This window comes from Coenobita brevimanus, chromosome 87 (genome assembly GCF_032717465.1).
Source record: "Coenobita brevimanus isolate Jiangsu-jjx chromosome 87, ASM3271746v2, whole genome shotgun sequence".
Lineage (NCBI taxonomy): Eukaryota > Metazoa > Arthropoda > Malacostraca > Decapoda > Coenobitidae > Coenobita > Coenobita brevimanus.
In genome coordinates this window covers 18399063-18414965 of record NC_137040.1, presented here as the reverse complement: position 1 = coordinate 18414965, position 15903 = coordinate 18399063, and the positions used below count along the sequence as shown (strand labels likewise).

The window sequence follows — 15903 nt, the reverse complement described above, 5'->3', positions numbered from 1 at the left end:
CTTAAGGGAACAGGATTTTGGGATTAGATTCTTTTTCAGAGTTCCAGTGGCATCCATGCCAAGTGAGGTCATTATTTCTAGAAGTCTCAGTGAGGTAAAAAAAAACTGTCAAAGTAGAAGCTAGTTCCCTGTGGAACTGATTTCACAAATCTCAAGACTCCTGGCAGGTTTAATCCAGTTCTCTCCACACTTGCAATCAAGTTTTCTTTCCCCTGATAAAATTCTAAATCTAAAACTATTCCATCAGGAGCTGCCAGTACAAACATCTTTAGTCCATTGGGATATGGTTTTCTTGGAACATGGACTGTCAGTTTACTACGTCCTGTAAAAAGGATCATCATTTCATCCACACATACAGATTGTGGCCTATCCAACTCCAAGCACCTATTCCTCACAGAGTTAAGCAAAGGTCTTAATTTTCCACACACAATCCTGTTTCTTTTCTGCTGGGGTAACATGACTATCATCAACTAACTTAAGATTACTTCTGATGACTTCATATTCATCCCTGGACATGTTGTCAGCAATAAGCACTATTCTAGTCATTTCCTGCCAGTACATATATTGCCTTGGGAACTTCAAAACAGACATAAAAAAAGTTATCCCAACAAAATTTATTACTTCATCCTTTGTTAATGGGAAAGGTTTGCCTTTCTTGGACATGTACTTTTTTTGAGTTTCAAGTGTAAGTGCATCCCAAATGTCCTCAGATATGTAAACTAAAAAGTATTCAACTGGAGAAACAACAATTGGCTGTGTAGCTTGTTGGTCTACATTATCAGGAACAAGTGGAAACCTGTTTCTAAAGTGAGCATTTCTGTTAAATAAAGGAAATCTGTTAGTTGATCTTCTCTCTCAGGTGTGATTACTGGATGCTGACACTTCAAAATTGCTATTACTAACTGTGCCTGGTGAGCTGGATGTGCTCGGTGCAGCTGATGATTCTGCCTCAAGGACTTGTCTCTCGTCCTCAATTTCTGTGTCAGTGTTGATTGTAGCATCTGGGAACAGCTCACTTGCTTGTAGCATCTGGGAACAGCTCACTTGCTTGAATATCTGCAGTAGGCCAATCACTGTCTTCTGACAGTTCACCCTCATCAGATTCCTCAAACAGTCGAAAAATTTCATGATCAGCTGCAAAATTATAACTGTCATTAATTGTTTATAATATGTTCTTTAATGGTGAGATTTAATTAAGTACCTTTATGCTGTAAGCCAACCTATGTAATTAGAAGAGCACTTATTGAAATATAGTAACTTCCCCCTAACAACTTTGTTATTATAAACAGTAGCAAAATTTTACCTGCAGCAATTTTTATACCACGTTGAGTACACCGCTTCCCGTCCGATCAGCGAAGTTAAGCAACGTTGGGTCTGGTTAGTACTTGGATGGGTGACCGCCTGGGAACACCAGAGGCTGTTGGCATCCCTACGTGTCAGGTGGGGTTGGTGGAGGATTAGTGCCCCTCCCCGTAAAACAATTAACTCTAAGCCCTTGGCCACCCCGTCTGGGATACATGGCGTCTGGCAGTGAATGAATGAAATGAATTTTTATATCCCATGGTGGGATTTAATTACCTGCCTCTATCACTGTATTCATTAATCTACTATTGTGTCAGACCTATGAAAAGTGAAGGACCTAGTAACTTTACTATTATCATCAATAATTAAATGTCTATGCTGCCTATTGCCAGTTTTAAATGCCACTGTGGGATTTAATGAAATGCCTTACACAAGGCAAGATGCGGTAGCCATTTTTGAATGCCAGTGCGATTTAATAATCTGCCACTATCACCACACTTCATTTTCATCTCATGGCATTGCTTAATCAACTTTTGACTTGGTAAAACCTAGAGAATTTATATCTTTTATCAACAATGAGTAGGAAAGGCTCAGGGTAGGTTCCTCCTACGTTATGTAATCTTTAAATGTCACATTGTGGGATTTAATGAAATACCGAATACAATACACTATGAAGAAAATTTCTCTAACAAAATGCTAGAACAAATGTTAAGGCATGTACTAAGCTGGCACTTTCATTGTCTTGGTCAGGCACAAACTAAGGGATTGGTACAATGAACAGAACTCTCTCTCCACGAGTACCCCAAATTCAGGACATGTTTATGAACCCTGGAAGCATATCTTGGGAATGCGTAAATTTTCATAGATTTGAGGGTTTAGCTGAACCTATAACTCTTCTCCAGAGACTCTATGTACTTGAGAGTAAATTATTGTGACATTAAATACTCAAAAACGGGATTTACTTACCAATAATTTAGGAGGGGAAGACACACACCTGGGAGGAGTCGCATCCAGCCACCTGCAGAGCCTCATTGTAAACATACTTCTTTTTCTAAAACGGGATTTAGTAGTTTAGTGATAAAAGAAAACGTATGGTTATGAGCAGTAACTAATTTATTTTTTTAGTCTTTTTTTTTTTTTTTTTTTTTTTTTTTTTTTTTTTTTTTGTCCTCCAATTGGGACAGTTTTGCGGCTTTCAGGTCTGAATATGATAGCATAGCCAATTTGTGATGAGGACATAAGAGTAGCTGCACAGTGAGTCAGCCAGTCTCCCCTGTCCCAGTGATTATGGTGAAGATAATGCTTGTAAACTGTGTTTTTATCAATGCACTCTATACTGATGGTGTTCATATTGCACACATATAGCAACACTATTGGTTAGGTATGTCTCGTTGATCCCAAACTATTTATGGCGTTACACAGATGGTAGCAGCCATTCCTTCCACCCTGATGGTCAGACTCCCGTGGAAGAGGACAGAGATGCTGGAGAAGACACTGCATGGTCAAACTCTCCTGGAAGTGAACAGAGATGGACTACCACAGCTGCAGATAGTATTGCATGGTATGTTGAATGGCTAGTCGTAATGCATAGTACACAGTTTAATCACATAATAGTGGTGTATACCAGTTTATCTGTACAGTTACCTTAAGGAATATACTGCAGGCACTACAACAATAACATTCACCCACAGTGTTATGTATAATTGTCAAACGTATTTATAAAATGATCTTGTTATATATCGAATTCCAGTAAATATGATTGTTTGCGAAGAATAGGTTTAGGTTAATCGTGGACTCTCTGAAGTAGAAAAGTATTTATACGTGTATATCCACGTAGGCGAATATCTTGTAATATTTTAACATGCTCTTCGGATAATTAGTATGTAATATATTTGATGCCACCAGATTTTAACCATAATATTCTTTACGTTTGGCATTAGTCACAATGCATAGCCTAGTCCAGGGTACCGTAACTCTTTGGTTGGGTGAGGTGGGCATAAACCGTGCTAGGGAGTGGTACACACACACTTTGGTTGGGTGAGGTTGCATAAACTGTACTAGGGAGTGGTACAGACGCTCTTGGGTTGGGTGAGATGGGCATAAACCGTACTAGGAAGTGGTACAGACTTTCTCATTTCCTCCCTATTGGGCCTAGAGTAGTAACCGCTGAAGAAGAAGAAAACGCGGCACAACAGCTGGGCCGCCTGGTAGCGCCATGTTTACATGTGGGAGGTGAGTTTTCAGTTTTTTAAATGTTTGGTATAACATTTAACACTGCTGATGCAACGTATATCGACAATGAATACTGGTAGATTCTGATGGTAGGGCTTCTGTCGTAATTAGAGTCTGACTACTTAGTTGCCATAATATATGAAGAAATTGATGACCAAACCCGAGGCCTGTGTCGAATTTATAACTATTATGGCGTGGGTAGTGGACACATCTATCTGTCTATCTATAGCCAGACACATCATACAAAATAAATAACTAGAAGGTACCTGGATACTCACAGAACATTACTGCTAGCAATCCAGCATGAAATTATGTACATGTGTTTGGTGCAACATGATTTTCAGTCATATACGGTACGATTTTGTTGCAGGGATATATGTATAATTTTGTTGATATGGTATATGCAGTTGAGCCTTGCAGATTGAATTATTTGGCCTATAACCCAATAAAGATATTGTGTCATTTTATTTTTACCAATAGTTGTAGGGCGTACAGTACCAATTGATTTCTCAACGGTCCACCACAAATTACAAAATACAGTATTACTAAGGTCATTTGTGTGTGAAGAACTCACGTAATATGTCTTTCACAGGTTTATCAACATGCCTTGAAAATGGGGGGAGATAAAACAGAGGCTTGCCAGAATGATTAAATTTAATGTAGCTCTAACTCAGTACAATATGAAGTAGACTTGTAACATCAGGTTAACATGCTGGCATAACACCCGAGGTAGATTAAAGAGTGCAGTGTGTACCTTTGTCTTTATTTATGTAGTGTTATAGCATATATCTTTTTTAAATAATAACAGTCCTACGTCTTAACCTGGCCTGTTTTTCTTCATTCATGACATATATATTTCTGTAACATGTGGCCAACATTTTTGTACTGGGACAGCATATGTCCTTTACTTTTACAATAATTTAGCACCACATTTCAGTATTCAGCCAGGTTAAACATTTAATAATGGAATATTAAATTTTTGTGTTGCTTGTAAGGCAATATGAAAGTCATGGAGTAGATAAATGTCTCTGCTCTGAATTCTTACATTGCCTACTTCATATATAAACTTAGATTTACTTTGGTAACACATTATAGTGTTGTCAAATAGGATGTAGGCTTCACCCCCACTATCTATACACATGGCTACCTTTTTGAAAATACACTTTTAAGTTAACATGTTTTTTCAAATGAAGTGATAACCATACCAAAGATAGCCTTTTTTCCTGACGCTTCTTTAGATTTTTACATTTCATAATAAAACCTTTATCTGAATGTTTGGTGAATATTTTGCCACTAATAGTAGGGTTGACCCCCACCTCACCCTAATTGTAGCTGAAGAGAGTTCACAGCATCCATAAATTGTTTGATTTTGTTATTAAAAGCATCATTAGTAGCCACAGAATCTGGTACTTGAATGTTTTTTCCTTATACTGTAATTATCACCAATCCAGCTGATCAAAGTAAGGCCTTTAGGAGAAGTTAGAGGAAAGTAAATAGTGACGATACTAAACTCTGTTTACTTTAACTTGGCGTAAAATTGCCATCTAACCATCTTCAGTGTTGTGCTGTAATAAGAGATTAGCACTAACATAGACTATGGTGCTAGTCACGAAGAGGTGCTATGGAAAGGATATGGAGTCACAGGCCAGTGGGTTAGTATGCATGATATTTTCCGAGGAGGTTTGGAGAAGTCTTTGTGAAACGTTATTTCTGACTTCTTTGAAGAAACAATAGTTAGGAAATGAAAAAGAAAACAATGAATATTCACAAAACAATATGGCTGGTTTATGTTGCCTTTGCTGTGGTGCATTCAAAAATACAAACGCAGATTTGAATTTAAGTTGATACGACCGAGAAAAAGGCAGTCTCGAAAATATTACCTACTTGACCTTTCTTATTATGCGATTTTAACATTAAATCAATCTTAATTTATTAAACTGAAGAATAGCTCACTTGGTAAGCTGCTGTACTCACGCAGTTGTAAGCGCTGGTTCGTCTACCTACGTGTCAAGTGGGGTTGGTGGAGGATTAGTGCCCCTCCCTGTAAAACAATTAACTCTAAGCCCTTGGCCACCCCGTCTGGGATACATGGCGTCTGGCAGTGAATGAATGAAAATTTTGTTTTTTCTTAAAATGTGTAAGTTTAAAGGGTTTGAATGGCACTGAGGTAATTATGGAAGAAAAATAACGAAATATTGGCAGCGCGAAGTATTCATAATATCCACTTCCGGCGTCTTGGGGCTATAAAAGGTGAGCACCTGCGTGAGCGACTCTAGTGGACGAGTTAGCGAGAGGGTGTGTTGTCCGCGCTCTCGCATTTTCATTGTGACCCGTAATTTTATAACGGTTAGTAAGGTTAAAATTAATCGTACTGTGTAGTACGATATTGGATTGTGATATAGCTTACGATTAAGTTTTGGTAAGCTCATCCCAAAATGTCCCACACAGTTGTACACATGGACAACGGGGTCTACCGCCCCACCACTATCCCCGTCAACACTAACGGGATTCGGCCCCTCCTCAAAAAGATATTGTTCGTACTCATAACTTTTTGGTTCGTAATTGTGTCACTTACTGATTTAGGTTTCACCATTTTTGTCAAAACATGTGTTCCCTATTTCCGTAAGGATATTTCTGATATTGTTTCCAAATTTGTTGAGAATGGTGTTCCTCTAGACACAATTTTGCGCCATAATATTGAGCCATCAAGGCTTAACTGGGCAATTAAGTCATTAGGAGAAGAATATAGTCACTATCCCGGTAGGCTAATGTTGTCTGAATTGACCGGGATGGTAATTTCTTCACAATTGCGGTATGAGGTCAACGCGGGTCTAACTTGGCTTATTGTTTATCACTGTTGGTTGCTCACCACTTGGGTTGGCTTTTGGTTTGTCAAAAATGACGTGTTTCAGATTGTGCTGTTGGTGCTGAGTGTAATTCTGGGTGTCAGTATGCTGAGTTGGCAGCTGGCACTGAGTGTCATCTATTGTGCCCAGCTGCTTCACCCCCTGGAGGCCATAGTTGGGGTGATAGAGGTGTGGGAGGTGTGGAATGGGGCTTGGGTGGGGGTGGTGGCGTGGTTTGTGGTCAAACTGTTGGTCAGTGTCTCGGCACTGTACCTGAACCACCGCTACCACCACCCCACACAGCGGCAGGCCCCACCCCCACACCTGGTGTGATTTATCACCACCCCACACAGCGGCAGGCCCCACCCCCACACCTGGTGTGATTTACCACCACCCCACACAGCGGCAGGCCCCACCCCCACACCTGGTGTGATTTACCACCACCCCACACAGCGGCAGGCCCCACCCCCACACCTGGTGTGATTTGATTCATCTTATAAGTTTTTGTTTTACTTTAATGGAATCTACATTTTGTTTTGTCTTTTTGCTTAGTGCTGAGAATTATCTCTATGGACAGACATTACTCTCTGATGTTATTTGTTACTCTCAGTTTACTCTGTCTTATTGGAGGGACATTTACTTTCTTTGATGTTACTTGTTACTCACTTTTTTACCCACTTTGTTACTTTTTTCAATGGTGGCGTGGAGGTAGAGCCCTCGGGTCAAAATGTGCTGTGGTTCAAGTCCCAGAGGTAGCCAGAGGGAGTATACTTTGTGTGCTGAGTTATTTGTTACTTTGTTACCACTTTTGTTACCTTTTTAATGGTGGTGTGGTAGTAGAGCTGTTGGGTCAGAATGCACAGTGGCCTGTGGCTGTGCACTGTGGTTGGAGTCCCACAAGTATTTCTGTCTTGTAGACATTACCAGGGGCGTAGGTCAGCCTCCTGTCCTTAAGTGTTCTGCACTACACCAGCCCAGCCTCAGGCCCCTCTGCTCCAAAGTGGAGAAGGGAAATGTTCCTCCGAGCTATATCTTATTAGATCATATAGCCTTGCTAGGTGACAGGAGGGCGCACTTCTCCCGGCATGGCAGGTACCGGGCTTTTGCTCTATCACAGGACCCCCCGGTCCCGAGTCCGACTCTATACCACTGAGCCCCCCTGCTCCTAGGGGGAAAAAATACAGTATTTACCTACAATTCCTTCTGTGTTACTACTTTTCTCTGTACTATTTCTTTTAAGGTGAGAGTGACCAGCCTCATTCATCCCTGAGTGGCATTACGTGAGCAGTGAACCCCAACCATCCCTTGGATATAAACCTACACAGGCTTAATCCGACTGGAGTTCCTTAATTACCCACTAAACCACCAGGTGTCATTATTTGGTTGTATGGTTACCACCCAGCGTAGTATATAATATCCTGGTGTACAGGAAACCATTTGATACCACCCAGCGTAGTATATTATTTCCTGGTGTACAGGAAACCATTTGACTTGTCACTCAGTGTAGAGTCACCCATAGGCAGAAGTAAGACGAAAGAGTGAAGGATAGAAAGACAGAAGAGTGTAAAGACACCCCCCCCCCAAAAAAAAAAAGAAAGAGGAAAGACAAGAGGAAGGAAGAAAGAGAGGAAAGGGCAGACACCCAAAGGAGCACCACATCAAGTGAGTGGATGGTGAGCGCCCCCACCTACCACCATATAATAATAATGATAATAATAATATATAGTTCTGTTAGTAAAAGAGCAAGAAGTAAGTAAGATTCAGAGATCCAGAGCAGGCGATGCACAGCCTACACGAGGGTCATGTGCACAGGTGTGTCCATGTGTAGGTGACCCGCCGCCAACACGAGGGTGGGTCACGTAACAGGTGTGTCCATGTTTAGGTGACCCGCCGCCAAGACGAGGGTGGGTCACGTGCACAGGTATGTTCATGAGTTCATGGGGCTCACCACCCACATAGGTGTCCATCACAATGTTCACGGGACTCACCACCTATGTAGGGATGCATCACCGTGTTCACGGGACTCACCTCCTACATAGGGATGTGTCACCGTGTTCACGGGACTCACCTCCTGTGTAGGGATGCGTCACCGTGTTCGCGGGACTCACCTCTTACACAGGGGTGCATCACAGTGTTCACGGGACTCACCTCCTACACAGGGATGCGTCACCGTGTTCACGGGACTCACCTCCTGTGTAGGGATGTGTCACCGTGTTCACGGGACGCACCTCCTATGTAGGGATGTGTCACCGTGTTCACGGGACTCACCTTCTACGTATGGGGGCGTCACGGTGTTCACGGGGACGGGTCGCCACTACGGGGCCCTGTTAGATACAGTGATAGTAAGGGCTGGGGTGCTCACACCTCCACTGACCAGCGGGCACGAGCAACTCTTCTTCTGGCCTTGGCGGACTTGCTGTCGCCATGTACTGATTTAACCCCAAAGATTTTCTCAAGACCCCAACGCCTAGCTTTTTCGGTGGACAGACGCGCCCTCGTCTTTTGCTAGAGTTGCCCATCCGCCTGCCACTGGTCTCTTTCGGCCGCGTGTGCTCGCAGGAGGGCGTCCATCTCGTTTTGGGCGCCCTGGCGGTGGTGGTCCAGCTGTTGCTGGTGGCGGTGCTCCAGGTCAGAGAGCAGCTCGGCGTGCTGAGCTGCCTGAGCCTCCTTGGCTTGGGCCAGCTTCTGGAGCTCCATCTGATGGTCCATGATCAACTCAAGCAGCTCCACCACCCTCTCCTTGTGGTCGGCAGCGGTCTCTTCATGGTCTTTTATGGTTGTCTCGTGACTCGCTATGACATTATCCCGCCCCGTCAGAGCCTCCCGCAGCGCGGCCACCTCATCGTGGCGGGCGTCGCGGTCTTCTTTCAGAACATTGATACGCTGATTCATATCACCTAGCTCCTGGTGCAGAGCATCCGCCTCTTCTTGGTGCAGCAGGTGCGCCTCGTGTAGGCGTTGGTCGAGCTCGAAGGTGTCCTGAGCATAGGCGTGATGAGCGGCATTGACCTGTTCCGTTAGGTCACTGAGTTCACGCTGGTGGGCGTCGTGCCAGTCCTCCGACTCCTGCCGCAGGCTTGTGATGTATTGCCGGTGCTGCAGGAGGGAGGTTTTGGCCGAGGCCAGCTCCTCATCACGTTCGCTAAGGAGAGCGAGCGCCTGCTGTAGCTGCTCCTGAAGGAGGGAGTTAGCCCTCTGCAGGTCCGCTACTTGCTCTCCCAGCATGGCGACGGCATCGGCCATCAGGCGGCAGTGTTGGCCGCTGATGGGCGAGGGTCGCCTCCTCCGCGCCCCCTCAACCAATCCGCACCCACACCACACCACCACCACCGCCACCACCACCCACACACCCACTCCTCGCACCACGCCCATCCTTTTGAGATTTACGAAAGATTTAAAAAAAGACTAAAAAGTTGAGAAAGTTGTGTAATAGCGATGCAGAAGGTAATATAATGGGAAAAAGAAGGTAAGTGAGATGGGAGGAAGAGGGAAGGGGACATGGAGCGTGTGGAGGCAAGATGGCCGCAGGACAGGAAGCAGAGGTGTGGAGGGAAGGCAGGAGGCGGTGGAGGGTGACGGGCGCCTTAACCCGCCCCGTCCCGGCCACTTTTCGACCACTGGTACCCCCCAATCCCGGGCAATTTTCGACCTTTTTTTTTTTTGCTTAAACTTTCGCTTTTGGTCAGAAACAATGGCCGGTGGCAAAGAAAGTGGTCCCTGGGGTCCCTAATTAGCTTAACCAGGTATGCCTTGGTCCCACCTGGCCCCGTGTTCTCCCTATGCGGTGTGAGCATCAAACGTTTTCTATGGTATTATAAGTTTGGGAAACCAATGAAAGTAAGTAGAAATGAATTTATTACAAACATAAAAACATGTGATAAAAGAGTATATTGGATTTTATACAAAAATAGAGCAGAAATAAGCATTGTACCATCGTGAGAAACGAGCAAAATCGGCCAACTTGGTTCCCATGAATCGCTAACATTCTAAAATCATGATACATATAATTTTTTTTACTTACATAATACTTCTACAATAACATTATACCATTTTACATTATATTGAACTGTTTTTACGTATTCACAGGCCTTTTGATAACATTTAGCATAATGCTAGCGCTAATTTACGTAGTGAGTGAACTCGCTGTGACTGATGTTTCAACTTGTATTGTGCTTTTTCTACTAACATAATACCTTTCTAATATTATTATACACTTTTCAACTTTATAGAACTGTTTTGAGATTATTTCAGGCCTTACGTAAATATATAGCGTAATAATAGCGCATAATAACACACACGGTGAAGTCGCTATGACAACTATTTCAACTTACAACCTATTTTTTTACTTATATAATTATTCTACACTAACATTGCACATGTAAACACTTGATATAATTGATATTACATCATTTCTGAACGTACGATGGAACTTAGCGTCATATTTGCGCGTACTTACACAGGGAGTGTTATCGCGATATCATTTGTTTCATCTTACACAAGTAATCAACTTATAAAATACCTTACTACTAACATTACAACATCATCCACTGTATATAATTCCTATCACATACTTACTGACCAGAATGTGGGTGTACTCGTGACATCAATTATGACAACTTACAGTAATGTTCAACTTATACGTTTTATTCATGCTAACATTACACCCGTTTCCACTTTATTTCCTTGCTATCACATATTTACTGACCAGATTTACACAGTGGGTGTAGTTTTGATAACAATTCTTTCCACTTACACTAATTCTCATCTTATACATTACTTTTCTGAAAAAATAACACCCGTTTCAACTTTATATTTGACTTAGCACCTACTGACTGGCCTTACCATTATCATGAGCGTCATTTCGCCTTCCCACACAGTTTCAGAAGTGTACGAGATTATGATATTCCTTGAAACAAGGCTGAAGGCACAACGCAACATTGCACTCGACACACTCGTATCTTGTGTCTTTTCTCTGCGTTGATGGTCTGACTGTCGAGTGCTTACATACATGGCAGCGACGCTGGGGTTTACGACGGTTTGGTTCGGAAGGGATTGCGCTGGGGTAGTGGCGGGCTGCAAGACGTAGGGGAGTCTGAGCAGCACGGGGGGCGCGGGGGCGGTGTGGGGTCTTTCCTGGGCATGCTTGGCGATTATTTCACGTGCCAGCTCCCTCACAAACCCTTCAAAGGTCTCGGATACTCCGGTGGTCATTGCGTGCAGGTAGTGGGCGTTCAGGACCGTGATGTCGAGCAAGTGGAAAAAGAGTTTCTTGTACCACTTCATCGTTGTCCTGGCACAGTCAACACTTGAAATCATCGAGTCTGACTGATCAACTTGCCTCATGTTCAGATTATAGGCAAGTACAGACTCTGGTTTCCATACGTTGCGCCTCCTCTCGCTACGGTGATCCACGGAGTCTGTGCGGTGCATCAGGGGACTGTGAACAGTTGATAGGAGGCAAACTTCCTGTTGTGGTTCCACAGGGTTGCAAGGATGTTATTGGCCTGGAAGAAAACCACCTCATTCTTGTCAAGTTTCCTCCCTATCTTGACCATATGGCGACGGTTTCTCTTGACTGTACCACAGACTCCGGTGTCGTGTTGGTGGAGGAACCCTAGCGAGAAGAGGGCTAGTGTACCAGTTGTCCAGGTACAAAACATGACCACGATGAAGGTACTCTTCTATCATTGTCTTCACCACGGCCCCAGAGAGTCCTATACTCCGATCTTCTATTATATCTGTCTGTGCGCCCGTGTACAAGACTATGTCTTGCACATAACCAGTCTTACAGTCACACATAACAAAGATCTTGAACCCGAAACGGTGTCTCTTGCTGGGTATATACTGCCTAAAGGAAATATTGCCTCTCCATAACACAAGACTCTCGTCTATGACGAGGTCTCTGTAGGGATAAAATGAGGAGCGGAACATTTCCCGTAAATGATCAAATACCAGCCTAATTCTCCTCATTTTATCGGTGTTATTTGCATTGGCTGGATCATCTGCATCAAAAAAGTGGAGGCGGCCGAGAATAAACTGAAATCTATTACGACCCATCACCTTTCCAAAGAAAGGTGTTTGGATGATTGGGTCCGTTGTCCAGTAGGCAGGAATTTGATTTTTCCTCACCACACCCATCAAGATTACCAGGGCAAAAAATAGGAACATCTCTGATATAGTCACGGGAAAGTCGTACTGTTCTGCATGCTTGCTTGTGGTTCCTAGGCGTTCACTTTCAAGGCGCTGGGATTGTGAAAATATATTTGTTTGTTCTACTATGTGCCCAACAAACGCCTCATCAAAAAACAAGTTGAAAAAATCTAAACGTGACGACCCAGCATTTACACCTGGAGCCGTGCAACCTGACCGCCACTCCTCAGTGAACTGGTGAATGATGGGGAGTAAAATTACTCCCATCCTCCCAGTTCCACGTGACACCACCGTCTCCAGCCACGTCACCATCGTCCCCTTCGTCAGGGTGGGGAGGTGAGGGTGGTGGGGGAGGTTGGGGAGGTGGAGAGCGGCGCCTCTCATCACTCGCACTTCTCTTCCCTCTCCCTTTTCCTTTGCCCTTTCCCTTCCCTTTCTTTCCTTTCCCCACATCCTGGGGCTGTGGGGAGGAAGTTTGTGAATATTCAGGGGCGAAAGAAGTGCTGGGGAGTGACTCAACCTCCTCTCCCCTAGGCCTACGAGCACCACGTGCTCGTGCTGCCTCCCTCACACCACTGGCCCCTTCACCCCTCACAACCCCCACTCCACTCTCACTTTCACCCTGCGCTGCCGCCACAACACTTTCCCTTTCTCCCAGCAATCCCACCACACCACTTGCTACTTCCCCAGACAAAGTACTTGAACCATACCTTAGGTGTCGTCTCGCCCCACCTTCTGATCCACGTGGTGATATTTTCTCCTTTCCCAACCACTCGGCGATATCACGTCCTAGGCCTCCGTCATCCTCATCGTCCTCATCCTCGTCCTGATCAGAATCGTGATGGAGAGATAGCTGTGCACGTGGCTGGGGAGCAGGCTGGCCTTCCCTTGCCTTACGGTATGTCACATACCGCGTTTTTCGGGGCGAAGGGACCTCCTCATCACTGCTACTTATTTCTTCCTCTGGCTGGACGTAATCGCGATCCACCACATCATCATCGAGTGGAGAATCACTGTCTCCAGTGAAGGCTTCCAGGACGGATGCAATTTGCTCATCTGAGAGACCTTTCCGCGCCATGTCTGACCTGGGTCATTGCTGGCAGGTGAGTGACCGAGACAAGGGCGAGCGCGGGTCATGCGGGGTCTAGGACGCTGCCCGCCTGGCGGCAGGTAGGGGAGGCTTGGGTACCCGGGCGAAACGAAAATCTCCCGCGAATTTTGAAAATTGTGGAAATTATGAACCTTGCAATTGCAGGACGTTGAAGTACGTCCTCGGGACTGGCTGTGACAAAACGTGAGGACGTGGAAGTACGTCCTCGGGACGGCGCGGGTTAAATATCTGGCTGTGTAGCGTTTGTCGCGTCTGGAGTCAGCGAGAATGAGTTTTTGTTTTCAGTTAGGACCATCGAACTGAAAGGGTCGAAAGGAAAAAGAACGAGGGTCGGAAGAAAAAAAATGGTCGAAAAAAAGAAAAAGGGTCGGAAGAAGATGAAAAAAAAAAAACTATGGAATGATGATGGGAATATGAGCCGACATAAACATTTGCTGGCATGCTGGCCGGTAGCTTGTCCTGTGTACGGAGCACTGCGTGACAAGTGACATTTAGGAAAGTACACACACACACACACACACACGCACACACAGTCTCTCTCTCTCTCTCTCTGCAACATTACGTCATTGTCCATATGTGGCTCACAGATGCTCTAAACAAAAGTAGTACCATCATGTCTCGTTTGAAAAGAGAGGAGTCGTAGAGGCGGCCCAGTTATTCAGTCACGCCTAAGGATTTTCGGACGTATTGTGTGAATACGTGGAATGAGGTATTCTTGTGAAATTAGTTCGCACTGGAGCATCTATCTTCTGACGATTTAGTTTAAGTTGGTGTTGTTGTGGCTCCAGGTTCATTTGGGTGTGACCCAGTGGACTGCAGGCTGAGGACAGCCAGACAGCTCCACCGGCCGGGCATATTGGTGCCACCCTGTGAAGGCGTCCCTTTTCAGCATCGTAAATTTGAATGCTACACAGTGAAGATGCTTCTCCTATTGATAGTATAAGTAAAAGTGTTAACGTGCCTTATGTCAGACTATCTATCTATCTATCTATTGCCAGACGCCTCAATCCCGTTTGGGGTGGCCACAAACAAGTCGCCCTGTCCCCCGCCATTTCACTGCCCTGCTCCCAACTCACACCCCCCTCTCTCATATACCTCTCCACCCCATCCCTCCATCTCATCCTCGGCCTCCCTTTCCCTCTTCCCCCCTCCACCTCACTCACATACACTCTCTTCGTCAGTCATTCACCCTCCATCCTCTCCACATGGCCAAACTAAATACCAAAAAATGAGGTGTTAAGGTGTTTATTTCCAGGAAGGAAGCACTGGGTATGGGTTCAAGATTCGTTATTAGCAGGTAATAGTGTGGCCAGATGTGTGATCCAGGTGGTATTACTCGTACATTGCATGGCAAGGCAGTAACAGCACAAGTCAGGCTGAGGCTACCCATCAAGGCCAGCACGGGAAGGGGGGGGGGGTCTTGTGATGTAGATTATTCAGACCATCCTGGCACTGCTGACGGAGAATTATCTTTTTTCTTTTTTAACGTGAGAATGGCATGGAGGGATGGGGTGGAAAGGAATATAACTAAGGATGATGGTAGTTGGAGGTGAGGCAACCTGATGGCAAAAGTACCATAAAGGCGATTAGTTTGTGGCTTCCCCTTCTGGAATCAATATATATATATATATATATCATCATCATCAGCCGTTTGAGTATCCACTGCAGGACCGGCCTATCCCGACCGAAGTCGGGACTGTACAGCCAATGTATCTCTGCCAAGTGGCTTAGGCTGTCTGGTAGAGATTGTATGTAGGGTGAGAAGTGCTTGCAAGTGTAATTGTAGTGTTGGAGTGGCTTTGGATGTGTGTGTTGTCTGTGAACCAAGTGTAATCGGCCCGCGGAAGCCGACTGGGTGCAAGCATACTTCATAGTAAGCGACACTGGTTCAACCACAGCACCCTTTGTGTCCGCCAATGCAGTACGTGGCCGGGTAAACACTCCCGAAGTTTATTACCCTGGCGGGCGCGAACCCTGGCTCACCCGTGTACGAAACGCACACTCTACCACTGTACCACAGAGGCTCCATATATAGATAGATAAATATACAGTGTAATTAAATATGCGAAATATGTCATCGGCTTGAAGACTTTAAAATACTTTTTATCTTACTATCCGTATCCTTTGAGGGGGGTTATTCTTTTTTTTTTTTTTTTTTTTAACCTCTTTTCTTCACGCACTTGATATGTTAATTTCTTTTTTTTTTTGTTGTTGTTGTTGGGGGGGTTCATTTTCAGTTTCTTCTTGTTTGTTCAACTTTTT

General features: G+C 44.6%; 1 pseudogene; it reads left to right on the top strand.

Annotated features, from left to right (window-relative positions):
• The first annotated feature begins 1307 nt into the window (after positions 1-1307).
• Positions 1308-1426, top strand: LOC145411079 (5S ribosomal RNA; annotated as a pseudogene).
• The last annotated feature ends 14477 nt before the right edge of the window (positions 1427-15903 follow it).